Raw genomic sequence first — 27,461 nt, 5'->3', positions numbered from 1 at the left:
TAATTTGGAAAATATCGTAAGAAAAAGGTAAATAACAATCCCATTAGAAAAACAAAATATTAAATTTAAATATATTGGGGGAGCATTTAGTCTGCCAGACTGGTAACTGCTATAAACAAATACTTTATACAACCTAACACTTTAAATGGAAGATAACACTGATTGGCCAAATACAAGCTGAAAGTTTTGAACATGTATCTGGGCTTGAAGCTAAGCATTTACTAAAAGCCTTGTTGAAGGCTTAACTCTAATAGTAGGGCTTTTCCACAACTCTTTCAATCTATTCTTGCCAGTAGCTGAGTAAGATGCTATAATATACATTTATTGTGCCTCAACTCAAGTAAAACATATTTTTAAGTGCATTATGTAGTGTTAAGAGACACTTATATTAAATGAAAATTACATTGCCTTTACTTTAAGCAGCACGCTGTTTAGGGAAATATCAATGGTAGAATTATTTTAAAAATGCTTGGGTTAAATTGCATGGAGAGAGGGAGGGAAGGGAGTCCCTATGTTTAGTACATTTCCATTTCCTTTATATTCTCGTGTATATAACCATACTATAGCTTACTTTAGAAAACTTAAAATAATAATAGTTTGTATTTGTCTAACTACATTTTTAATCCGGTAACTTTTTAAAATTATTTGTTCTGGATTAAATAAACTGTTGCCTTTTGAGAACACTTCTAAGTGCACACTGCGATTAAGCGCAGGCTTTTGTATGAAGTTCTTAACTTACTTTGGTAAATACCAAGTAGCATGACTGTTAGATCACATGGTAAAAGTTAGTCTGGTGTTGTAAGAAACTGCCGCCCTGTCTGCCAAGGTGGCTGTACCATTTTGCATTTACACTATTACCTAAGACAAACACAGCTAAACATTAGATAAAGTGGTGAAAATAGATTTTATTCGTTAAGTACTGACAGTAGGGGAAAGAGATGAACCTCATTCCCATTTGTGCAAAAGTGATTGGGAGTTTTAAAGGGAGAATGGAATGGGGATGGTGCGCAGGAGTGCAGCAGGGTCAGAGAAATGAAAAATTACAAAGTGTAAATGAGATTAGGCAGGTTGCATTTGTTAAATTGTCAGTTATCAGGTTTAGGATTCTATCCTCCCACAGTTATTGGGATAAAGAGGCCCTATAGTTCCTAATGATTACATTTCAAAGGAATGGATCTCGGATCCTTAAAGACTCTTCTGACTTTTAAGGGATACATATCCTCAGTTCTAAGCCATTTTTAAAAAAAACTATTTCTTTAAATTCAAGTTAGTTAACCTACAGTGTAGTAGGAGTTTCAGAAATAGAACCCACTGATTTATCGCTTACATATAACATTCAGTTCTCATCCCAACAAGTGTCCTCCTTAATGCCCATCCCCCCACCCACCTCCCTTCCAACAACTGTCAGTTTGTTGTCTGTATTTAAGAGTCTCTTATGGTTTGAGTTCTCTTTTTTTATCTTATTTTTCTGAAGTCAGTCAGAGAAAGATGAGTATCATAGGATTTCACTCATATGTGGAATTTAAGAAACAAAACAGATGAACATAGTGGAAGGGTCAGGAAAAAAAAAGTAAGCCACTTGTAGGAAGACTCTAAGAAACTGAGGTCAGGGACTTATGTTCATGTGTTGACTAGAAGGAGCAGCAAATTCTCCTGACAGTGCCCAGCCTTTTCAGGAACCTACGTAATGGAGGGCTCAGGTCATCTGAGGGACACACCCTTGTGCTGCTAGAAGCCATGATAGAAGCCATTTTTCACTGCAAAGATTTACAGCACATTATTATGTGTCGAGAGTTCTGCAGTTCTCTTCAGCGTTGAGTGTGAGCTCCTGTTGCTCTCCATCCTCACTGGCATTTGGTGTTGGCAGAATTCTAGATTGTAGCCATTTTTAAGTGTGTATCGGTACCTTGTGGTTTTAGTTCATATTTGCTTGATGACATACGATGAACATCTTTTCATAGGCCTATTTACCATCTATACATCTTTTTTGGTGAGATAGCATTTCGGGTCTTATGCCTGCTTTTACATCAGGTTGTTCTTTTTATTGCTGAACTTTAATAGCTCTTTGTAGATTTTGATTAATCGTGTTTTATTGGATAGGTATCTTTTGTAAATACTACTTCCCAGGCTGTGGCTTCTCTTTTCATTCTCTTGATACTGTCTTTCACAGAGTAGAAGTTACTGTTTTTTAAGTAGGCTCCACACCCAGCTTGGAGCCCAATGCAGGGCTTGAACTCACGACCCTGGGATCAAGAGTCGGATGCCTAACCAAGTGAGCCACACAGGTGCCCTTATAAGTTTTTAATTTAATGAAGTCCAGCATATTATTTCTTTCATAGATCATGCCTTTATGTATCTCAAAAAGTCATTGCCATACCCGAGGTTGTCTAAATGTTCTCTTATCTTATTTTTCAGGAGTTTCATAGTTTTGCTAAAGATCCGGAATAGCAACCCCAATACTGAGAAGAATAAAGTCAGAAAAGTGACACTACCAGACTTTAATAATTACTATAAACTGACAGTCATCAATGCAGTGTGATCCTGGCATAAGAATAGACAAATAAATGAGTGGAACAGACCCATGTAAGTATAATCAACTGAGGGGCAAAGATAATGCAATGAATAAATTAACAATCTTTTCAACATATAGTGCTAGACCAACCAAATATACATGAGTAAAAAAAATAAATTTAGACATAGAATCTATACTCTTCACAAAAATTAACTTAAATTAGATTTTCGGCTGAAATTAACAAAAGAATTATCTTCAAGAAAATATTGATCCTTTAAATGTATGTGGCAGTTCTTTTTATGCCCAGGCTTCCTACTCCCAAATCTTGAGAATATTTTTTTATAATATTGGGATTATCTTGTTCTTTAGTGTTTGACAGGATTCTCAATAAAATTGTTTGGATTTTATCTTTATTTCAGCAAAAATTATTTAATTTCTTGGGGCACTGGAGTGGCTCAGTTGGTTCAGCATCCAACTTCAGCTCAGGTCATGATCTCTCTGTTCATGAGTTCAAGTCCTGCATTGGGTTCTGTGCTGACAGCTCAGAGCCTAGAGCCTGCTCTGGATTCTTTGTGTGTGTGTCTGTGTCTCTCTCTCTCTGCCCCTCCCCTGCTTGTGCTCTATCTCAAAAATAAATAATTACACTTTAAGAAAAATTTTTAATTTCTTAACCTTTTATAGCTGATTAGGCTTTCCCCCACCCTTGAGCCATTTTTAGTAAGTTATATTTCCCTGGGATGTTGCGATTTCTCTCCAGAATTTCAATTTTATGTATTACTCTGTTCACAATTAGTCTTTTTAGAAGTGTGCTAGATCTACAGTTGTATTTTATTTATTTATTTTTTTAATTTTTTTTTCAACGTTTATTTATTTTTGGGACAGAGACAGACAGAGCATGAACGGGGGAGGGGCAGAGAGAGAGGGAGACACAGAATCGGAAACAGGCTCCAGGCTCTGAGCCATCAGCCCAGAGCCTGACGCGGGGCTCGAACTCACGGACCGCGAGATCGTGACCTGGCTGAAGTCGGACGCTTAACCGACTGCGCCACCCAGGCGCCCCTACAGTTGTATTTTAATTCCAAAAATATTTGTAGTTTTTTTCTCTCATTATTAATGTCTGAATTGTTATTTTTTATGTATTAGTCTAGCTTCTCCCAGAAGCAGATAAGAAGATGGAAATAAATGTGCAAGAGTTTTATTAAAGGAAATGCCTACGTAAGAGAAAATAGGGAGGGGGATGTGAAAATCTGAGAAAGCTGTCAGACCACAGTGCAAGTCTGAACACAAGAAAAGAGGAGCAGCAAAGTTTCCTAAACTGCTATCCAGTCTTTAAAAAAAAGATATGGCAAAGCCTTTGGGGGGTTCCTTGAGCTTAAGTCTGCCGTGAGAAGAGTTCCAGTTCCTCTAGTTGGACGCTTGTGAGGTTCATTCTCATCGCTGCTATAATTAGTCTCTGCAAAGAACCAGTTTTCTTGTTTGTTAATTCTATCTCACTTCATTTGCAATTTCATCATCTCTCCTCTAAAGTCTATTATTTCCATTTTTCCTAAAAAACACCTACTGTTTTTTCTAAAGTGTGATTCTTGCTGAATCTCATAAAGTTTTATACATAAAGCTTTATCATGCAACTTTAAGAATTTTCTAATTTTACCATGATTTCTATTATGGCCATTACATATTTGGAGATTTTTCAAGTTTACTACTTTTTAAAACGTTAACATTTGGTTCAGAAGTCAACAAATGTCTTGAATAGAAACCATATAAAGTCTCATTTTTAATTTTTTTTTTCTCTCAGGGTTTTTAATTGCTCAAATACTGCATGCTTGATAACTCTGAAGACTTTTTTCTTTTGGTCACCTCAGACTGGTGATAGTAGCATGATCCTTTCATTTGGATTTTAAGTCATTAGCTCCAATAGGCAAATGCCAGCAAAGGGACAAACTTAAGGAGAATTCAAGGCTCATATCAATGTGCTATTGTCCCTTTTCTTAGCCTCTCAAGTCTGGTTGTCATAGATATTTCCTAGCAATTTTAAACATTTCTATGTATGTATGTATGGTATATATGGCTTATAAAGTATAGAGATAAATAATATATTAGGTAAACATTCATCTCTAAACATATTTTATATGTACAAATCTAATACAACATGTATTTTATGAATCAGCCTTTTACCCAGTACTCACCTTGTATAACTGCCTTCTATTGGAAGGTTTTTTTTTTTTTTTTTTTTTTTTTTTAATAATTATTTATTTTTGAGAGACAGAGAGAGGGAGACTCAGAGTCTGAAGAGCAGTCTATGACGTGTCAGGGCAGAGGCCCACACTGGGCTGAAACTCAGGAACCATGAGAAGCTTAACCAACTGAGCCACCTAGGTGCCCCTGGGAAGCTTAGTTTGATACCAGTTATTCTATTATGTATATAACCTCAAGTGTGATTTTTAATCATAATTTCATGCTTTATTTGGTATTCTCAAGGATACTTTTTTAAATACTTTTTTTTTTGAAGTATGATTGACCAAAATACTTCCTTATATAATATTACTCTTTTTAAATAATTCAAGGACTATAGAAAGTGGTCTTTGATCATTCTTCTTCTCCTGGCTCACACAGTAGTTTAAACAAATATCTCAGTTCTATGTTTTCTTCCCTTTTTAAGTTATTAGTCATTCTTATGTCACATTTTGTAGTCAATATAGGTTGAGATTTACCAAGCTGAAAATTTCTTTACTTGCCAAATTTTTCTTGTAGTCAGGACTTCCTTTTAGGGGTGCCTGGGTGGTCAGTTGCTTAAGTGTCCAACTTCTACCCAAGTCATGATTTCATGGTTCGTGGGTTCAAGCCCCATGTTGGGTTCTAGACTGACAGCTCAGAGCCTGGAGCCTGCTTTGAATTCTGTATCTTCCTCTTTCGCTCTCTGCCCCTCACCCACTCACACACTGTCTTTGTCTCTCAAAAATAAATGGTAAAAAAATTAAAAGAAAGAATTTCCTTCTCTACTGCTTTCCTACTCCTTTATATTACTCCTAGAATTTTTAAGATTTTTGAAAACATTTTTTAAATGGACATTTTCTCTTAGTATTTTGGAAAAATTATTCCACTGCCTTTACAATTCTGTTTTTGTTACTGTGAATTAAACAGCTAATTCTTACTAGGTAATTTATTTTCTGCCTCTAGTCCCTTTTCTTCATCTTTGGTGTTTAGTTTTAAAATGATATGCATTTATTTTTTATTGATTTTTTGCAATAACTGTTTGTTGATTTTGAGTGCATATTGCCTCTCAAGAGAAAATACTTAGCCATTACTTCTAAAATGCCTTTTTTCCCTCATTTATTAGAACTCACTTTTTCAAGTTTCAAAAACCGTCTATTTTCTGACATTCATTTTGGATGTGTATGCTGGATAATTTCTTCATATAGTTCACTAATATTCCTAAGATATTTCAAATATCTTACCTCTAAATTTCTAATTTATAAATACGTACATATGTTTTCAAATCTTTTAATAATTAAAAAAAATTATTTTTACCACCCTAATTATTTACAAATATTAACTAACTTGTATTGCATTGAGTATTTCAGACTTTCAATTCTTGCCTAAAACATTGTGCCATCTTACTAGGAAATAGTAAACTGGTGCAGCCACTCTGGAAAACAGTGTTGGGTTTCCTGAAAAAATTAAAAATAGAATTACCCTATGACCCAGCAATACCTCTACTATGAATTTATCTAAAGGATACAGGAGTTCTCATTCATAGGGGCACATGTACCCCAATGTTTATAGCAGCGCCGTCAACAAGAGCCAACTTATGGAAAGAGCCCAAATGTCCAAAGATGTGTTCTATATATACAATGGAATACTACTTAGCAATGACAAAGAATGAAATCCTGCCATTTGGAACAACATGGATGAAAGTAGAGAGTATTACGCTAAGTGAAATACAACAGTCAGAAAAAGACAGATATCATATGCTTTCACTCATATGTAGAATTTGAGAAACTTAACAGAGGACCACAGGGGAAGGGAAGGAAAAATAAGTTGCAAAGAGAGAGGGAGGCAAATCATAAAAGACTCTTAAACACAGAGAACAAACTGAGGGTTGATGGGGGAAAAATGGGAGATGGGCACTGAGGAGGGCACTTGTGGGGATGAGCACTGGGTAGTGTATTTAAATGATGAATCAGGAATCTACTCCTGAAGCCTGGACTACACTGTATACGGTGTATGTTAGCTAATGTGACAATTATTTTTTAAAAATAATAAACACTTAAACATAAGAAAATTAAAAAATTAAAAAAAAAACTAATTGTAACTGCCTCCTCCCAAAAGAATAAAAAAGAAAACTCATCTATTAAATAAAATGCATGCTAAAATACTTGTCAAAGAAATGTAAATCTGAAACTGTAGTCTAATAGGTAACCTGACATACTTTCTTTGTTAATATATTGCTATAATTAAAAACCTGTGAAAATAATAAATTAAGTGAACAAATAAAAAGGTAGGCTGCAACATGATATGCAAATCAATTTATTACATTAACATTTTTTACACATTCCTTTCTGTGATACTTTTACAAAGTGTCAGGAAGATAGACACTAGATTTTTTTTTTTTTTAATTTTTTTTTTTTCAATTTTTTTTTTTTCAACGTTTATTTATTTCTGGGACAGAGAGAGACAGAGCATGAACGGGGGAGGGGCAGAGAGAGAGGGAGACACAGAATCGGAAACAGGCTCCAGGCTCCGAGCCATCAGCCCAGAGCCTGACGCGGGGCTCGAACTCCCGGACCGTGAGATCGTGACCTGGCTGAAGTCGGACGCTTAACCGACTGCGCCACCCAGGCGCCCCAACACTAGATTTCTATGTGAGCTGCTAAAGCGGCATTTACTTTACTTAGTCAAATGGAGATAACGTGGGAGAAATATACATCCATAATACAATTTATACTACACTTAATATAATAAATTAATACATCATCTTATGTACATAGTATTTGGGGAAGATAAAAATGATCTCTATTCTTCGGGAGTTTATATTCTATTCAAAAAGAAAATAGAGTAAAACACTGAGTGGATGTTAGCATTGTCATTTAGGTGTGAGGCTGTATTTTCTCTAAACCCTGCTATAACAAATGAACGCAGGTAAGTCAGTTCAACTGTCTTTTAGTGATCTTTCTCATTTGTCTATGTCATTACTGCCCTACCTAATTCATGGTGTCGTAGTGAGATACAACCTGGTAGTATACAAAATAGTGCCTTATAAAAATCACAACTATGGTTTTGATTTTTATAGTGGAGACATCACTAACACTGTTTCGAAAAAGAAGTGAGTTAAGTGTTGCTTTGTCTCTCAGAGAGTAAACCAGAGCCCTTAAGGTTAGTTACTCAAGAACAAAACAAAACAAAACAAAAACTTATAAATATATGTGAAAAGGATAATAAACAACTGGTAGGCAGTCTCATTCTGTTTTCAGTTCATAAGCTAAAGTCTCATTTCCAAAGGCTATCTTGAATATATTTTTATTACAAAGGAGACTGGAGGAGATTAAAGAATGAGCATAATTAATAGAAAACAATGCATCTCTTCTAAAACCACACCCAACTAGGTAGCCTTTTTTTGGCTTGGTAAAATTGTACCATACCATGCCTCATGGAATGAAGAGTCCAGGGGTCTGTAGGGACACTACGGGCAACTGAGAATGGTGTTCCAAGAGCCTCTTGAGAGAAAAGGGTTGACAATTTCCCTTTTTCTTTCAACTTCACTACTGATACATTTTTTAGTGACTGAGAAGAAAAAGTTTTATTGATATCGATGAGCAAAAAAGGTACCAAGCCTTCCACTGTATGAAAGGCAGCGAATGGGCTTTGGTGGTTACCAGAACTCACTTTGCCACCTGGATTATCATGAGAAAAGGCATTATAAGAAGCATGACATTTGGCTGAATCCTGAAACATTTCCTGAAAGTTACAGGTAATTAATTAGTATTTTTTGATTTAGTGAGTGCAACATATTTCACTATGCATTTCAGGTGACAAATAAGTACAAACACCATCCTCTAAGATCTCACATGCTAAAATAAATGTTATAGATGTTAATTATATTTTGAAGCAGAAACTAATAAGCAACAAAATTAGACAATTTATATAAAATTAGATTAGCCTTCTACTATTTAAAATTGGGAAAGATTCTACAGATGAAATGGCATTTGAATAGAACTTAAAAATTGTAAATAGTGGATAGATTAGTATAATATAGAGACATAGAGCAAGGCATTTATCACTGAAGATGGTAGATAAGAAGGGAGGAAAAATACAGAAAAGAGATCTGGGTAGCAATGGTAGTATTTTTGTCAAGAAAGGCATGTATCAAGTCACAATATGCCTTGAATAGCATTTAAAATTAAAATATTCATTTCTTTTATAATCAGGGCTTATAGGGGCGCCTGGGTGGCTCAGTCGATTGAGCGTCCGGCTTCGCTCAGGTCACGATCTCACGGTCCGTGAGTTCGAGCCCCGCATCAGGCTCTGTGCTGACAGCTCAGAGCCTGGAGCCTGCTTCAGATTCTGTGTCTCCCTCTCTCTCTGGCCCTCCCCCCATTCATGCTCTGTCTCTCTCTGTCTCAAAAATAAATAAATGTTAAAAAAATTAAAAAAAAAAATATAATCAGGGCTTATAAAAGACATGAAATAATATAATCTAGCACCATGCCAAACTTGCATTCAATTGAAAGAGTTTATAGTAAGGGTGATCCATTGGGAAGTTTTGTGCCACTGCCCGGACAACAAAGACAACGAAGTTGGAAAACAGGAGAGGGGAGGTGGGAATGGTGAAAACATGCTAACGCCAAACATTGTAGAGAAGACAGATGGCAACTGTATGGTTTGAACTATACAGAGTCTCTTGTATACCTTGTATACTAACTCTGTCCTCGATTAATTAATTATATTTTCCAACTTTCCTATTCTCTTTTCTGTTCTCTTTAGTCTTAGACACTTGTCTTACTTACATCACCTTCTCAGTTGGGGGGAGATGATTTTAAAAAACACAACGATACAAAATATATTAAAGGTGTATATTCCTATCAGACTGACTAAAATTTTGGTGTCATTTTTAATCTTCTTGAAATAAACATAAAACTGAAAGTTGTATTATTCATCACCCTCCTCATTGCAATTATCATGAGTTCTGATATATACAGTTCATATGTCAGTATCCAACTCTTGAATAGTTTATATTTCTAATGTACATTTACATATATACAAAAAATCATCTACATCTTGTCTTTTCACTGAACATTAAGCAACAAACTAAATTATGCCAACAATGCCTATGATCTATCAATTGGTCTTCTTGAAATATAACTAAAAAGGATGAAAACTTATGACCATACAAAAGCCTGCACACGTTTATAGCAGATTTATAAAGGATTGTGAAAACATGGGAACAATCAAGATGCCCTTCAGTAGGTGAATGGAAAAACTGTTGTACATGTAGAAAATGGAGTATTACTCACTGCTAAAAGAATCAGCTATCAAGCTATAAAAAGATATGGAGAAAACTGAAGATACAAATTACTAAGTGGAAAAAGCCAATTTGTAGAGGCTACATATTGTAAGATTGTAAGGAAACACTGTGGAGACAGTAAAAACAAACAAACAAACAAAAAGATAATAGTTGCCAGGGGGCTGGGGGAATAGAGGATGTATAAATGGAATATAAGATTTCCAGGGCAGTGGAACTACTCTGTATGACACTATAATGATTATTAACAACACAAAGAATGAACCTAATATAAACTACAGACATTATATAACAATATTGTATCAATGTAAGTTCATTGATTATAACAAATATACCACTCTGGTGGAAGATGTTGATAATGAGTGAGGCTGTGCACATACTTGTAAAGGCAGAAAGTATATGAAAAATCTCTCTGTCTTCTGGTCAATATTGCCATGAGCCTAAAACTGCTTTAAAAAATAGTCTAGGTTAGGGGGGAGGAATAAAGTCTAGTAACACACATACACACATGCATGCACACATACACAGATGATGCCAGGGTTTCAGTCTTGATTTCTGAGAGATGGTACAGTCAACAGAAATAATGGTAGAAAAAGGAAAAAAGAGGGCCATGTTGGGATGAGGAGCTGTGTTCAAAGATCACGGGGGATGTGTGTTAAAGTCAATGTGCTGGCAACACATCTTGGTGGAAGGGCACATAAGAAAGGTGGAAATGTGAAACTCGATTTTCAGAAATAACATCAGAACTTTATGGAAGCTATTCTCAATACAAGTAACTCAATGGAGCCATTTACAATTTTGTATTTTAAAACTACTATTCAGACCTCAAAGTTTTCCAGGCCTTTCATTTCCTAGACTTATGACTGAAGGGAAAAAAAAATCAAACTAGGTAAAATCCCCTTGATATATGTAGACCATTCTAATGTATTTTAATAAAAATTAGGGTTTCCTTAAGTTGAGACTAAACTTTAAAATTCCTCTGCCTAGTTTCAAAGTCAAGAGACATTATCATTTTTATATAAGCTACCAATATAACAATAAATAGTTGCTCTGAAGTATTATACTAAAAATGAATTATGCCCTCAAAACAGGTAACAGGCCCTGTTTTCTTTTGAGAACTTTTTAATGTGTGTTTTAACAGGAAAATTTCTTTTCTTTTTTGCATACATGTAATTTGTTTTCACTTTTGTAGTTGTGTAGCAGAGTTCAATTAAAATTTTATTCACAATCAGGCACATGGTTTTATTTAAGTTACTTATTTAATTCAAATGGAAGAGTGTGCCCGAGAAGCCCTTTCCAAATAATTAAAAACTGTCTTTAGTTTAACCCAGATCAAGTGCTTATATTTTAAAACACATGTGAATAGGTTTCCTAGCAATTACCTGCAATCTGTCCCTGAGCTTTTGACATTAAACAATTAAGCTCTATTTCTTGACTTTCAATTAGTATATTCACTATCCCACTCCATATTTGAAAAGTTGATTAATGAATCACCAGAGCAATTTCAATCCTGTCAAAATAAGGGAGAATTCATGATGTTTGTTCTTACCGACTAAATTTTAAATGTTAATTCAGTCTCTAAGACAGGGCTTAGTGCGGGGATCAGAAAGAAAGATGCAGAGTGGGAGAGAGAAGCGTAGGTGTCTCCAGAAAAGTTCTAGTGGCCATGTTGAAAGGAGAGTTAGGTGTGGACCTTCCCAGAGAGCTCACAATGCTGCACACAATTTACCTTTTTTTATTATGGTAAAGTTATAGACTATTTTTGACTATTGAGAGGTTATAAAAATATTTGGTTCAGAAACATTCCCTTCCATGTTTCCCAATACAAAGAATTGCTTTAATGATTCTGTTTGGACATCCGAGGCTGCCTCCCATCCCTCTAGGAACCAATTACTCATGCTGAAACATTTGTTTGCTGTCATGAAGACCTGGGTTAGGTGACAGAAATCACAGAATTTCAAAAGATTAGCTGAGACACAGGAAGAAAATCTTTAAAGAGCCTGGGGGGCAAACATAGAAATAACCCACATGGAAAAACTGAACCAATGATGAAAAATTCCTCCTTTGATGTTTTACAGAGGCAAAAAAAATGTGGAAATCATGTTGCTCAAAATAAAACTTATTTTGTAGTTGTATGAAGCCACTTTCAAGGATTATATACTGTGGGAGGTGAAAGGTAACAATGGGTTTGTGTAGCAAACGTTTTATCATGGATTCAGATTTACTGATATCACATATGAGAAGATACATGCCACTGACTATACACTAATGAACGTGAAAGATGAGAATTTCAAAAATTCACAAATTCTCTCTAAAAGAGAGACTGGTTCCTCATTTGGGGCTTTGCAAATATAGGAGGGTCAAGTTCTATAGCTCACTGTACTGTTCCTATACAGTCAGCCAACCTTCTGCTCCCTGCTTACATACCTTGAGGTAACCTATTATGTCCTTGTCTTCCAAACTGCTAGTCTTCAGGGTCTCTGCTTTGGCACCAAAATACTTGTGTTAAATGGGAATCACTGATCCTTTAACTTTTTTTCATGAACACATTTTGGCACGGCTATGTTTCCCTTATCTATCCTGTAGCCAAGTCCCAATTTCTAGTTTTACTGGTTCACTATTGGCTACACTTGCCTTTTGTCCTTTTCCCTGAATGGTCACTTCTTCGCTATGACTCTCTCCACCCCTTCACTTGGCTGCAAACCAGGTTCTTGTTGTAAACGAGCAAATTCTCTCCACTTCATTTCCTATTCTAGAAGAAAATTTCTTTTCCAGAAATGTTTTCCCCAGTTGTCTACTTCATTGCATTTCTTTGTCTGAAATCCACAATATTTTCCAAAATAGCAGTTTCCTATAGAGACTGCCCCAAGTAAGTCTTTTTTCTCTGATAGCCTGTGACTTTACCAAAGAAAAGGCTAATGAACCTGGTCCCTGTTCACCAATTTCAGATTGCTATTCTGTTTTCTTAGTTACTCAAAGGATTCACTGTTTTCAAGTATAAGATTCCACCATGGAGTCAGATTCTAAATGTTAGAGCATGTCTATTACAGATGTCTCTGCATGGGCATCTCTCTTCCCCCTAATTTCCACAGCATCCCTCTACGTCACTGAACAGTCTCTCTCAACAGAGACTGTAGGTAGTGCTTGGTCTCTCTTTACTCTTTCTTCCTTACCATCTGTTATAGTATTGACTTGTGTACCAAAATGACATCAATGGTGAATTGTATACTTTAACATCAGAATTCTCTGACTAAAAATGACTATCATTCTTTGAAAGACTCAGATCCTTGGATTTAAATTTACACCCTCCATTACCACATGATAAAATCTACTGTTAACTACTAAAACCACTCATTTCTATAATTTTTAGAACATTTTTAATGTATTAAATGTCTCCTTTTCAGTAATGGATCACCCGCAGCTCTTTAGTCACGTATGTCATATATTTCCTTACCGCACTTTCACTATTATGTAATACTAACCAGACCCAAATACATCCTTACTACCTCTCAGCGGTTCTTTAATTCTTGTTTTCTCCCAACTATATTCCTTACAATGTCTGCTTCAAATCTTTTCTGATGGTACATAACTGTGAATCAGGGGCCCTGTAATCTTCACCTTTGCTTTTTCCATTTTTACCAGAGAATGAGAGGATTGACAGCATGCTTTCATCAACCCCAACAATCAGAACACTTTCCATACAATATCTGTGTTTCATCACTTAATTATTTATCTCCTTTCCAAGATAGGTTGATACTCCTCTACTTTTTAAAAATTTTTTAATGTTTATTCATTTTTTGATAGAGAGAGAGCTTGAGTGGGAGAGGGAGACACAGAATCTGAAGCAGGCTCCGGGCTCGGAATTGATAGCACAGAGCCCAACACGAGGCTCCAGCGCGTGGACAGTGAGATCAGGACCTGAGCCGAAGCAGGACGCCCAACCGACTGAGCCACCCAAAGTCCCCCAACACTCCACTACCTTCTATGGTCTTACTTGTATGCCTCCTCCCCACCATGCCCCGTTTTCCCCCTGTAAGCTTTAATGTGACATTTCTCAGGATAAGCTTGGTATAGAGGTGAAGAGAATGTGCTCCAGCATAGGTCATCTGAATTCAGATATTCATGCTGCCATTTATTAAACCAAAAAACAGTTACATAACACTTGTATCAGCTCCCTCATCTGTACAAGGCACTGTACTCCTATCAGTGGTGAGCACAGTGTTTTTAAAAAAAAAAAAAATTAATGTTTATTTCTGAGGGGGCGGGGAGGGGAAGGGGCAGAGAGAGAGGAAGACACAAAATCCGAAGCATTCTCCAGACTCTGAGCTGTTAGCACAGAGCCTGGCTCGGAGCTCGAACCCATGAACCAGGAGATCATAACCTAAGCTGAAATTGGACGGTTAACTGACTGAGACACTTGGGTGCCCTTGAGCATAGCCTTTTGTATTATAAAAAGTATTTTTCCTAATTTCAGCACGACTGATTTTTGTACTCTGCCAGCTTTTTCACCACAACGTATTAAATGGTCAGATTACTCATTTTAAAATAAAATTCTCCATAACTGGCAAATGTAATTGAAATGAAATGACTTGTCACAATATTTTTATTAAGACCTGTGCACTTTAGTTTTAGCATCACTATATAGGTTTCTATATTCTCAGATCAATATATAGAAATTAGCGCTTACAAATATTTTTAATTGATGGAATGACTTACTTCATCTAAGTATTAATAGTTATAATGGCTAGAAATGCAAAGTATCACTTGATGCTGTGATGTTACTATTAAAGAGCATTCACATATATTAAATATATCTTTAAACTTTCCTGTGTGGCTTTTAAAAATGTCTTCCATGTATAGAATTGTTGGATCACTATTTTACACCCGAAACTAACACTTTATGTTAATTATATTGGAATTTTTTTTTAATTTATTAATTTCAAACAAAAACAAAGGCCTGTCTTCCATGTTTTGTTCTTGGGAGGAGGGAAAGTCTTCCTTTTAGCTATTCAAATTTTATATTCCCCTGTTCTGCCTAGGATAAAACACATTCATTCTTGAATCCTAATCAAAGCATATAAACTTGTCTGTTACTTCCAACCAGGCAGATGTTACTAGGCTCAATGTCTCTCAGTTGCTATTACTATCTGGCGATGATGTTTGGAAGAGACCTGATAGGGGTGATTTCAGAGTTAGTGGATCCTGTTGGGCACCCACGTTACTCTGAAGAATGCTTTGTAATTTGTCTCCATGCACATCATGTTTATTTCCTTAAATGGTAATGAAAATGTGCACATGTACAGATATGAATATTAGGTGTGAAAATACATAAACGTAAATGTAAAGAATATTAGAAAAGAAAAAGTTTCACTACTGTGAAACTCTGCAGTGGTTTAAGACATATAAGCAATAGTTTAAAGCCTTAAAACATCATTTGCAATTCATATTGAAGCCCATATCTCTGTAGCAGGCATTTTAAAAGGTTGTGTGCATCAGAGTAGAAAAAGAAATTGCCTTAATCTAAATATGGTCTTGCTACAACCGTCTGGGACAAAAATATGAAATTGGATTCTCTTACATTCAGTGTGTTCTTTTTTGACCATTATTTACAACCCTAGTGGCTGTTTCGAAAGTACATAGGGAATCCATGTTAAATAATCAAGAATCACAAAAATAATATGTTATGACAAGAAAAAGTCACAGTGAATAGTTTTAATGTCTAATGAGATTTGTCTTTAAACTCTTCAATAAGTTATTTAAATCTAAGCTAATAAAAAAAATCACCTTTTGGCAAAGTTTTGGCCTCGATATACATGATAGAAGGTTCCCTTAAGAAGTAAATAATAAAACTCAGAGATTGGGAATGCATATTCTTCTAATTTAAAATTTAACTTTAAAATAATTCTTACAGTGAGTTGCATTCAAATGTAATAAAAAATGGCAACTAATTGTAGAATAAAATGCATGTTAAATTTAATTGTAGTAATTCAGTTTTGTTAATTTATGATTGAATTAGATATCAATACTTGGGGAAATATTTTTTTTTCTGTGCAACAATTCTAAAGTGATCAATTCTCATAAATTCCTGATTGAAGGCCTATTTTGAATGTCAGAAAATACATAACCTAAGTATTTCAGAAAAATACTATTTTCTGTGGCATGGACAATTATGCCTTAAGCAACACTACAATATCAATTTATCAATATAATTGACATAAATTCCTTTAAAAACTGACAGATATTTATCTATTTACTCAGCATCCAACCTAAAGGGTGCTGGCATTTTATACAGTACATTATGTATTATCTACCTATTTTCAGATTTATTGAGATTATGCTATTAAACTTGTCAAATTTACTTTATTTACCTAGTTTAAAATATTATGATATACTTTAGTAGTTTTTGGTTCTCAATAAAAGGTCTGTTTCATTTATTTTCTGAGATTTTCACAGTATGTCACAAGGACTAGAATATTTAGATAATGATGGTGATAATCCATGGTATTCTATAGAACTTACAGCCTGAGTACTTTGTAACTTCTAAATCTTCTAGAGCTGAGTATGATTCCTGCAGTTCCCAAGCAGGGAGAAAATGTAATGGACGTAATCAGGCTATCTGCTCTAAGAGCATTCTAGTGCTTAATAGCCCTTTATAAACAGGTTTTGTCAGTAAAGAGAAAATGCAGCAACAGACTCTCTTGATTCACTGATAAAAACGGAACAATGTACAGATTATATTGGTTTCTGAATTTTTGATATGGACATCCCTCAAGCATATGAGGCAAATACTATTCCCTTGTCATTTTTTCTTCCCAAATAGGTTTGTATTATACTGAAGGTGTCATTTATTTTGCCAACAAGCTATTGTTTCTGTTATTTGGGGGCACAAGGGAACAAAGTATGCACAAAAGATCTTAGGGAGGTATATCCTGCAAATTTGATAAGGAAGAACTATGTATCGCTCTTTCCCATCCTTTTTATGTTTTGCATTTTGGCAATTGCCCTGTTCTAACAGATGCCTGCCTCGTTACTTTTGTGGCTCTCCTTCCCATCTCCTAATGGGACACTAGCGTAACTTCACGGATGCTGGGTCAGCGATGATTTTTCTGCTGCTTGTGGGACAATTCTTGATATGGAGGATAATCTCATGATTATAGCTAATTACAGTTGATTAGTGTGTGATCTTTCCTTAGAATGTGATTGCCTTTGTGATAGTAATTCAGGAATCATAGGAAAGACATGTGACTACCTAAAATGCATCCTTCTATCCTGGTTAAGTTTTGGAATCCTTGAACAACGCAACTCCTGTCATCATATAATTTTAAAAAGTTTGCAAATTGAAATACCTCTGATAACATATTCTTCCTAATTGTATACTAATATAAGGATGTAAAATCATAGAAAGGCAAGGAGAGCCAAGTGGCATTGATTTTTGTAATATTAAAGGAGAGGGGGTGAAGAAGGAATAAAAAAATGTAATTGACGTCAATTTACATCTTCAAAATTTTAAAAATACAATACGCATAGATTAATTATTTTTACTCTGCATTGTTGTGAGTGTAGGCCAACTGGTTGATTCTCTGCAACTATTAAATAACTTCCCTGTTTAATGATGAATACCCTTTAGGCTTCTTTTCCTTTGGTCAGACCTTCAGTGTAACTTAACAGCCAGTTGAAAACATAGGTTTGAAATCATTCTGTGTTCTGCAGGTAGTAAACCACACTCACTGACTTGTACAAAGTGTAAAGACTGCAAAGTATCAAAATTACATTTTGATTTAATGACCAATGGCTGATCAAAGGCAATCAAGGAGAGAAATCTTTGAATAATGAAAGACTATTTTTAAAAGGGTAGAAGACCTATCTTCCCAATATTTGTAATACAGAATTATAATAATGGGCTTTTTTCCTCTTATTTTTATCCTCTTATTTTTTCCTCTTATTTTTACTTCTTTTCATCCTTCCTCCTTCCATCTCCTTTTCTATCAATCTTTTTCCTCTTCTGATTTTTCTTCAAAAAATAATATCACACTCTGCCTTAATTTCCTTTCTCTGAAGCTATAGGGAAGCATCAAATGTCAACTCAAAACACCTGAAAACTTGTTTCCATTGTGGTTTGCTGAGGTTTGTTTTTCTTCCTGACAGTAACATGCCAAGAGTGGGTATTGAAATAATCCAGGCAGCAGGCATTGATCTGAAATTTTGATGGTTAATTACTGGATCAGGTATCCACAGGAAGTGTGTAATCATTATGATTTGTGAAAAGTAAGTCCCTTGTAGTCTCCTTACCTATTATTTAAACTATAGCACGTGGCTGTAATGAGTGCAATGTGTAGCCAACTACATTTCTAAGGATGATAAATGGGAATCAGAGGCAATTATTCCTGATGCTTGACAGAGTTGTGCTGAGAGCATGTGTTTAGACAGTGATGCTCCGTTGAGTGCTTTTTGTTTGGGGCACTAGAGCTTCCATTACCGAAAGATTTTAGGCTTATTTTGTATTTAAGCTGCAGACAACAGTAAGGGCTATTATCATTAAGGTAATTTGCAAGTATACTCCTCTCCTGGGTTCAAGTTGGTATTAGAGTATTTAGGCCACATATAGTTAAGTGTACAACTCTCAGGTTTCCTTGTTACATGGGTTCTTTGGAAATTTTAGATGTTTACACTGGAGGAATAGCATGGTATTCATTTGTTATATAGTGAATTTATGTCTGAAATATATATAGGGGAGAAAAACATCTGAAACTTTCCTTTTCCTTTCTTCAACCAGTTTTCTACTTCATGCTCATAAATAACAGAATACATCATCCACCCCAAGATATTATAATAGTAAATGTTCATATCTTAAAACATATTTCCTCTCTAAAACAAGTGCCTACCGAGAACATAAGGAGAAATTTATTTTCATCTGAAATTTAGGAACCTCATGGTCAGTTCCAAAATGTAAATAAAATGTGTTTGGAGGATGAAAATTGCTGCTTTCCTTCTACCTCACCTTATCACAAGTAAATGGTCTTAGAATTGGGAAATATCTTATTTCACTATTTGTCTACTACAACAAAATTTGTCTTTTAGAATATGAAATGTGTTATGCCCAATACATTTGCAAATTAAGTAAGATAAAGAAAACAAATGAGACCCTGGATCAAGGAAAGCTTTACAAAAATAGTTTCAATTTTAATAAAAACACAATTTCTTATTTGACTTTTCTTTTTAACGTCTTCCAGCAACCGTACCAGTTGGGTCACTGGTGATAAAGCTATGTGTAAAATAACCTAGAAATACGTGAATCATGATTTAGAATCTTCACAAAATGAAAGTTCAAAGTAAGTAAAATTGGGCTTTGGACTGTAGAGAAGAAAGATTAATTCCCAGAAGGGAAAAGTAAGAGAGAGAAGAAAGGACAGGCCTGGTTTGACCAAAAGTATCAAAGGTGAGAAATGGAAGATACAAGAGAGACCTGAGGAGATGTCTCCTATGACCCTATTCTAAATAGGCTACAGCCATCTCACTTTACATACAAAAGGCAGTATGTCAGGGAATTTCCCATCTGCTTTTGCTTATTGTCTTTTTTGTTTTACTTTGTTGTTTGTTTTTTTTTTAACTTTTTTTTCGTGTTTATTATTTGGGAGAGAGAGAGACAGCAAGCAGAGGAGGGGCAGAGAGAGGGAAACACAGAAGCAGAAGCAAGCTCCAGCCTCTGAGCTGCCAGCACAGAGCCCAACGCGGGGCTCAAACCCACGGACTGCAAGATCATGACCTGAGCTGAAGTCAGGTGCTTAACTGACGAGCAACCCAGGCACCCCAAGTTTTACTTTGTTTTTTAAATGCAAAATCAGACAGTTATCTAGGGAGGCGGTGTGGAGAAAGAGGACTACATTCACTTGAGTCGAAACTTATCAGGAAGAGCCTTGAAATACATCCAGTCTAATCAACTATGCACTGCTAGTAATTTTTAGCATTTTCTTTATTTTCCTATAGTCTCCTTTATTTCATTTCCTCCCATCATTATATATGTGGTTACATGTAGTTATTACATATGTAGTAGACATGACTATATGTTATGGTCATAAATATGTATTTAACAAGTTATATATTATATATGTAATAGGCATGTGGCGATATATGGTTATATACAAATAATACATATGTATTCTATGTATTAGGATTAATATGACTTCAAATTCTCAGTTCCTCAGAGTATTTCACCTTTTCATTTTAGAATTTCAACATCAGTACTATTACATTTTATGTAAAATGTTAAGATATTGTGGATATTTAACAGAGAATGCTTTAGCATATAAAAGTAAATTAGTATATTGAATTCCAGGTCAAATTTGTGTCCTATAATATGATTTTCTAAGTGTGTATACATTCTATTTATATTAAATGTCTTAAAAATATTACATAGGTTTTAGAAGATAAAAGACTAAAAGATTTTAAAATTTTGAACCTAATTGTGTGCATGCATATGAGTGTGTATTAAGAGAGAGAAGGATTGGGGCGCCTGGGTGGAGCAGTCGGTTAAGCGTCCGACTTCAGCCAGGTCACGATCTCACGGTCCGTGAGTTCGAGCCCCGCGTCAGGCTCTGGGCTGATGGCCCGGAGCCTGGAGCCTGTTTCCGATTCTGTGTCTCCCTCTCTCTTTGCCCCTCCCCTGTTCATGCTCTGTCTCTCTCTGTCCCAAAAATAAATAAACGTTGAAAAAAAAAAAAAAAAGAGAGAGAAGGATGAAATATAGAAAAAATAAAGGAGAAAATGCAAATGGGAGAAAAGAGAGATAACCCAGCTTATAAGTCCTATAATTGGAAGAAGAGAAACAATAATTTCTTTAACTGAAAAATAGTTTCAGTTCAAAGTATGCAAAAGTTGGTGTGCTTATAGTCTCTAGCAAGGATCAATTTTTTACTTGCATGAATAATGTGAATGATCTGCTTGAGGGACAGGTTGACTAATACAAAAAATGTTCTGAAAATTTAATTTTAGAAAATTCAGTAAGCTCTCTGAAGTTGTTAATGGAGCATGACAATATAAGGCTGAGAATCTGAATACAAGTACCAGTGCTGCTCATGTAATTTCCAACTCATTGATTCCTAGGAAAGAGAAGGAAGTGTAGGAATTTCCCGAGTATTTTATAATGGGCAATTTTAATTAAAATCCAACAATCTCTTTTGGCAAAGTTCAATACATTTAAAGTGTAAATCAATAGCATATGTCCAGAAATGCTTCAAGTTATAAATACTGAGTTTCTATAACTAAACAATTTCTGTGGATACAAACTTTTACATCATTCAAAATGTCTATTTTTTTTCTTCTACTGGAGTTAAAACATCTGTGCAAATATATTAGAGCAATTAGCAAAATTGATATTGGTTTAGCTATTTTGAAACTCACAAAACAAGTACGTATTACTTAAAACTCAACTTACAGTTTACACCTAGAGCCTGCCTAGCTACCTTGAACAATCCTTCTTAATACAAAGATAGAGATATTTGATCTTGTCCAATGAAAAGCATAAAAATACATCAAATACTCTATTATACATTAAATGTTCAGATTTAGCATTTTAATAGTTTTTGATGTTATCTAAAGGCCACAGGATTTACTGAGTTTTAGGCCAAGACATTTTAATAGGATTTAAGATGAGAAATCTATGCTATTCGAACACACAGTTTGACAGTAAAAACTGTAATAGAATCCACACATCTGACTTTATTTTTATGTCAAATACACTGAACCTGATTAATCTCTCCCACAATCATGGACTGAAAAGCTGGAGGATAGATGCTATCCATCTCCTTTCTCCGCTTACCAAGGTCATAGTCGTCCTGTAAGAGTCATCCTACAAACCACATTTTCTGGAAGCTTTACTGTCTCAGGATTATTAACCCATTTTCTGTGCTCACATAGCATCCTGTCCCCCTCTAGTGTAACACTTGCACAATATTATCATTTTTTATTTCATTGTGTGTCTCCTCACTAGACAGTTAACCTCCTAGACAGGAGGAGTATTGGGCAGTCAAATTTGTAAGTACAGAAAAGGATGATCAAATGGAGCACATAGATCATTAACAAATATTAGGAGAGTCACTCGTTCTGTCCTCTGAGGAATGTCACCTCAGAATTGAGAATCACAGAAAACAGTCTCTGATCTTGTTATAGCACCAGGGTCAATGATTATGATGTTTGGCTTAAAAACCCGAAGTATGCTCTCCTCAATCACCACCAACCTTAAATCCATACAGTCTGGTCCTGATTCGCTATTGTCTTGAAGTAGTGTTCTGAGGTACATTATCAGCCTTCCCTCATCGAGGACTGTTAACAAGATCCATGATTAACAGGGCTGTGAAGGTTTGGACTCTTGGAGAATACCTGTCTAGATAAACAGTAGTACTAGTTGCTCTTTCTTTTCCCTTTTCTGGGAGATCGATTCAGTCATTGCTGGGAAAGAAAGTATCAGAAAGAGCCTAGTGTATATATTACATACTGAATTAGAAAGAGAGGAGATTGACTTTATTTTTGTTGATTGTTTCCTTTGCTGTGCAGAAACTTTTGATCTTGATGAGGTCGAGTAGTTCATTTTTGCTTTTATTTCCCTTGCCTTCGGAGACGTGTCAAGCAAGAAGTTGCTGCGGCTGAGGTCAAAGAGGTTGTTCCCTGTTTTCTCTTCTAGGATTTTGATGGTTTCCTGCCTCACATTTAGATCTTTCATTAATTTTGAATTTATTTTTGTGTATGGGGTAAGCAAAGCGGTCCGGGTTCGTTTATCTGCACGTTGCTGTCCTGTCTTCCCAGCGCCATTTGCTGAAGAGACCGTCTTTTTTCCATTGGATATTCTTTCCTGCTTTGTCGAAGATAAGTTGGCCATACATTTATTTGTGCATGCATTTCAGGGATCTCTATTCTGTTCCAATGATTTATGTGTTTCTTTTTGTGCCAGTACCATACTATCTTGATGATTACAGCTTTGTAATACAGCTTCAAGTCTGGAATTATGATATCTCTAGCTTTAGTGTTCCGTTTCAGGACTTCTTTGTCTATTTGGAGTCTTCTCTGGTTCCATTCATATTTTAGGACTGTTTGCTCTAGCTCTGTGAAGAATACTGGTGCTATTTTTATAGGGATTGCAGTCAATGTGTAGATTGCTTTAGATTGTATGGACATTTTAACAATTTTGTTGTTCTAATCCATGAGCATGGAATGTTTTTCCATTTCATTGTGTCTTCTTCAATTTCTTTCATAAGCTTTCTATAGTTTTCAATGAATAGATCGTTTACCTCATTGGTTAGGTGTAAATGCAATTGATTCCTTGATTTTTATTTTGGCTGTTTCATTGTTGGTTTATAGAAATACAATAGGTTTTTGTATGATAACTTTGTATCCTGTGACTTTCCTGAATTCACAGGTGAGTTCTAACAATCTTTTTTTTTGGTGGAATCTTTCAGTTTTCCATGTATGATAACATGTCATCTGTGAAGAGTGAAAGTTCGACTTCTTCTTTGCCAAACTATATGCCTTTCATTTCTTTTGTTGTCTGACTGCTGAGGCAAGGACTTCCAGTACTATGTTGAACAACGGTGGTAACAGTGGACATTCCTGTAGTATTCCTGATCTTAAGGCAAGAGCTCTCAATTTTTACCCATTGAGGATGATATTAGCTGTGGGCTTGTCATATGGCTTTTATGATGTTGATGTATATTCCTTATATCCCTAGTTTTATCAAGAAGGAATGCTGTGTTTTGTCAAATGTTTTTTCTACATCTATTGAAATGTTCATATGGTACCAAAAAAAGAATGAGAGAAGATATTTCCACATGACATTTTAGATAAAGGGTTAATATTCAAAATCTATGAAGAACTTATCAAAATCAAAATCCAAAAAACAAAGAATCCAGTGAAAAAATGGGCAACAGAAATGAACAGACACTTTTCCAAAGAAGACATCCAGATGGCTAGCAGACACATGAAAACAAGTTTAATATCACTCATCATCAGGGAACTACAATTAAAACCACAATGAGATACCACCTCACGCCTGTCAGAATGGCTAAAATGAACAACTCAGGAAACATCAGATGTTGGTGAGGATGCTGAGAAAGGGGAACATTTTTGCACTGCTCGTGGGACTGCAAACTGGTACAGCCACTCTGGAAAACAGCCCGGAGTTTCCTCAAGGAGTTAAAAATAAAACTACCCTACAGCCCAGCAGTTATACCACTAGGTATTTATCCAAAAAATACAAAAATGCTGATTTGAAGGGGCACATGCACCATATGTTTATAGCAGGGCTATCAACAATAGTCAAAATGTGGAAAGAGCCCAAGTATCCATCCACTGATGAATGGATAAATTTGTGATATATATATATATATATATATATATATATATATATATATAGACACACACACACACACACACACACACAAAATGGAATACTACTTGGTGATCTAAAAGAATAAAATTTTGCCATTTGCCATAATGTGGATGGAACTAGGGTGTATTACACGAAGCAAAATAAGTCAGAGAAAGACAAATATCATATTATTTCACTCATATGTGGAATTTAAGAAACAAAACAGATGAACACAGGGGGAGGGGAGGAAAAATAAAATAAGAATAGAGGGAGGCAAACCATAAGAGACTCTTAAATACAGAGAACTAACAGGGTTGCTGGAGTGGACGTAGGTGGGAGAGATGGGCTAAAGGGTGATGAGCATTAAGGAGGGCACTTATTGGGATGAGAACTGGGTATTACATGGAAGTGATGAATCATGGTTTTCTACTTGTGAAACCAATACTAGACTGTATATTAACTAACTTGAATATAAGTAAATAAATACAAAAAAATAAAATAAACATGAGAAATACCAGGAGTGCCTGGCTGGCTCAGTCAGAAGAGCATGTGACTCCTGGTCTCGGGGTCTTGGGTTCGAGTCCCACGTTGGGTGTAGAGATAAACAAACTTTAAAAAAAAATAAGGAAGACCAAAGAGAGGAAACCACCTAAATATCTATCAACTTGTAATAGATAAATAAAACGTGGTCTCTCTATGCAATAGATTATTATTCAGTAATGAAAAAGGACAGACTATTGATACACACAACATGATGAACGTTGAAAACATTTTCTAAGTGAAAGAAACCAGCGACAAAGGACCATATACTGTATGATTCTATTGATAGGAAATGTCCACAAAAGGCCAATCTATAGAAACAGGAAGTAGATTAGTGATTGCTAGGGGACAAGAGCAGGAACAGAGAGTTAACCCTCTAGGCAAAAGGGATCCTTATGTCATCCATAAGGAAATGGAAATGTTCTAAAATTTAATTGTGCTGAAGGCTGCACAATTCTGTCAATTTCCTGAACTTATTGTACACCTAAAATGAGTTAATTCTGTGGTATGTAAATTATATCTCAATCAATCTGCTTTAGAAAAAAATGAAAAAGATGAGAAATTTGACCTCTAGAAATTATCACTTACCCACGAACACTCACTCCCCAGTCAGTCTTATGCAGAACAATGTATTTTCTACCAAATAATGAAATGTAAACTTGTAAACTGGCATAAAGAGACTAATCTGGGATTTGTTTCTCGTTTTTAGGTTATATATTGCTGTGTAACAAACCACTTTACTACTTATTAGAGCGACTATGGTTTAGTGTTTCTCACAATTTTATGGGTTGCTTGGGCAGTTTGTCTTTTAGTTTCTCCTGGGTTCATGCACATGAACATGTCTGGCAGTTAACACTGCTGGCTGGCTGGCCACACCTGTCTACTCCATGTGGCCTGTCAGCTTCCTGTAGGACTGACTGTCTTCCTTACCTTCCTAGCCTCTTAAAGCCTAGGTTTTAAAACTCACAATGTTACTTCTACCACTCCGTGAGAAGCTATTTAAGCAGCCATGTTTTCAATCTACTACAGCATTCTATTACACATACAGTGCTCCCAGTATCCAACATCACCTTCATTCTGTCAAGGTCAGCTACTATTCATGGATAGAGATTAAAATCGTATTATTTGTGGTGGCTGTGCTTAGTGCTTTTCTCGTGTTTCCTCTGTTGACTTGCATGAAAAATGAGGCTAGATCAAAAATTTCCTATTTCTTTTTTTAAATGAATACTCTAAATGAGTAAACAATGGATTTCTAAACATTGTCTCATGTTTGTGAAAAAAAATAAAAATGGAGAAAAAACTCAAGAGTGAAAAGCACTTGGCGCAGAATGTTGAAAGGGGGGGTTTGCTGTTTCTCCTGATTTCTTTAAAGGACCAAAGGTAAGGAAAATAGTTTTTATTATTGTAGGACCATTATCCTAAAGACACCTCCAATGGATGGTCACTTTCCTAGGTTTATGAAGATACCACTAATCCTCTTATCCTTATCCTCAGTACACAAACCAGTCTATAGAAAGACCACAAATAAGCAGTTCACTAAAACAGGGGATTTCTAGGTGCAGTGTAGACGGGGTAGCTAGTAGTGTGTTTTGGGAGAACAAATTTTCATAAAGTAGCAGAGAGAAGAAGCATCCAAAAGAACCAACCAGCTGCCAGCACCAGCCAGAAGGCTGTGCGCTTCGTGCTCTCCATACTGCTGACAGGCAAAAGCATATTCTAGGGCTCCCACTGGCATGGAGCACAATGGAAGAATTGAAAGCCTGCAGGTTGGGGGAATATACATTAATGTAAAGACTAAAATTTTTTTTGTTTTTTTTTTGGGGGGGGGGTTCTTTCTTTGCTTGGAAAATTGCGGAAGTCTGAGGCTACATGGAATAGTCCTTCAAGTCAAGGAGAAGAGAAACTGCAGAAGTGGAGCAACCTGGACTCCCACTAAGGGATTTTCCATTGGGCTAAGTGGATAGTCTGAAAGAAAGCCAGGCTTGAGGTCATCTCAAAATTACCCCACTCAAAAGCATAACATTTTAGGGTAAGGGAACTTCTATAAGAAGAAGCTGGGAAAGCACTTCATCGAGCATGAGAGAGGTTGGAAGAGATTCATAAGAGTATATTTCATAGACTAAGACCCACAGGACCTTGATGGGCCCACAAATGTGGCTTACAAGAGAACCTGCAGTGGGGTACCTATCATAAAGAGGTTATCTGTGACCATGTTACAACAGCATGAGCATTCTAAACTTTCTACCTGATACTGACCCTCATTTCTCTATTTTAACAGAGTATCAATTTCCTACTTTTCAGCTTAACATGTGCTATTTTAAGAAATGGCCAGTAACAAATTTTACTAAAACATAAACTTAAGGTAGGTCTCTCTGCTAGTTAAAGGCAATGACCGGACACTGTTGAGGTGAATAAACCTCTAGGAGGTTCAAACATTATCATCTTAGAATCTTCCCTTTTATGTCGAGACTCGATACATTTACAAGGAGTTATGACAGACCCAACAGCATAAATCTAAACACTAGGTCATAGCC

The sequence above is a fragment of the Puma concolor genome, chromosome A1 (assembly GCF_028749965.1).
Source record: "Puma concolor isolate L17-30 chromosome A1, mPumCon1.1.hap2, whole genome shotgun sequence".
Classification (NCBI taxonomy): domain Eukaryota; kingdom Metazoa; phylum Chordata; class Mammalia; order Carnivora; family Felidae; genus Puma; species Puma concolor.
Note: the sequence above shows the minus strand (reverse complement) of the source record.